The 1,587-nt window shown below is 48.1% G+C and overlaps 1 non-coding gene across 1 annotated transcript; it reads right to left on the bottom strand.

The window, feature by feature from the left end:
- Positions 1–1,111: 1,111 nt before the first annotated feature.
- On the bottom strand, positions 1,112–1,275 carry LOC116643284. The gene has a single exon (XR_004301513.1). It is a non-coding gene; the product is annotated as a U1 spliceosomal RNA (small nuclear RNA).
- Positions 1,276–1,587: the final 312 nt, after the last annotated feature.

Below are 1,587 nucleotides of genomic sequence, written 5' to 3'. Positions count from 1 at the left end.
GACCTTGAGATCAAGAGTTGCATGCTCTATTGACTGAGCCAGCCATGTGTCCCTCTGGGCAGCTTTGATGGCCAGGCACATACCACGATTTTCATGTTAGCAGAAAGGTTTAAAAATCTAGGAAATGCCTTCAATCTGCTCCACTCCTACTGGGCATGTTTCCTGAGTTCCTGCTATGTGCGAGTCCTCTTTCCCACCTACCCATAGAAAACCCTCTAGGAACCCAACCCAGGTCCTCTGGGATCCCTTTTATCCTTTTTGTGTAATCCTCTCCTGCTCTCAATGTGTTTGTGCTTCTAAAGACAGGGAGTAGGACTGCCCTGGGGCTCCTGGAGCTCCTTTGTACCCAGTCCCAGAGAATGGGGAGTACATGCAGTATACAACCACCAGCCCCATTTATCTCCCCTCCTGAAAGGCACTCAGCCCATCTCTAACAGTGCAGGAGTGTGAAATCCCCTTTCCTGGCCTGGGGGAAACTAACTCTGGAAACAAGTTACCTCCAGGTTCTCCTACACCTGTCAGGACAAATCTCCCCCAAGGCTGTTGGAAATCAACATACACAGTAATGAACTCAAAATGGTCATTGTGGTTTTCATCTCTTAACATGAGATTTGGACTTTTTTTTTTTTTTTTTTACAATTTCCACGTATCTGCTGAATGTTTTGTACATGATGGGATGCGGTTACAAGAAATGCTTTCTTGTCCTTCTTGGTGATTCTCACCTTGGTGTCAGCTCTGGGTCATTTTCAGATGAGTGATCTGTCTCCTCATGAGGGCTCATTTCCCCTGCTTCTCTGCATACCTCAAACTGTTGGATGGAATGTCAGACAGTGTGAATGTTACCTTATTAGTTGCTGGATGTTTTTGTGTTTTCGATAAAACGCAAACACGACAACCAAGGTTTCTTTTCTAAACCTGCAGATAGAAACTCTCCTACATTTTCTATGAGAAATAGCGAAAAGCTGCTCCTTCACAAAGCAAGCCTGAAAAATGGCGGTGCATTTCTCACTCCACTGGTGTCACCAGGGTCAACTCTGTGGCCCGGCAATGCAAGAAAAAAAAAAAAAGCAAGATGAAAAGCAAAAACACTTTATTGTTACACACCCGTTACCAGGGGAGAGCGCAAACACAGTCACCCACTACTACAATTTATGCAGTCGAGTTTCCCACCTTTGGGGAAATCTCAGAGTTCAGCACATCCTCAGTGCAACGGACAAGCCTCGTTCCGGGAAAACTGCCTGCTTGATCGTGGTATCTCCCCTGCCAGGTAAGTGTGACTCGCCCTACCTCCTCCCTACACCAGCCTCACGCGCCTTCCACCTACACACAAGATCACTCGCCTAGCCACACCCTAAACCATCAGCACCTATTCCTGTCCCAAGCATCCTCACCCTCCACACAATACTTCCTAATACAATGGAAGCAACAGCACTGCTACTTCCACAGCCCCGGGAATTCTGTCCAGAACCGCACCCCAATGTTGTCTGATTTTACATCAGACACGCCGGGTCCATGACGTCAAGGGCCTCGCCTCAGTCCCTCCACCCCAACCCCTTTCCCTGTCCCCAGCTCCCATCCCACCTTGGG

Source organism: Phoca vitulina, unplaced genomic scaffold (genome assembly GCF_004348235.1).
Source record: "Phoca vitulina isolate PV1807 unplaced genomic scaffold, GSC_HSeal_1.0 scaffold25, whole genome shotgun sequence".
NCBI lineage: Eukaryota > Metazoa > Chordata > Mammalia > Carnivora > Phocidae > Phoca > Phoca vitulina.
This window is presented reverse-complemented; position numbering and strand designations above follow the sequence as displayed.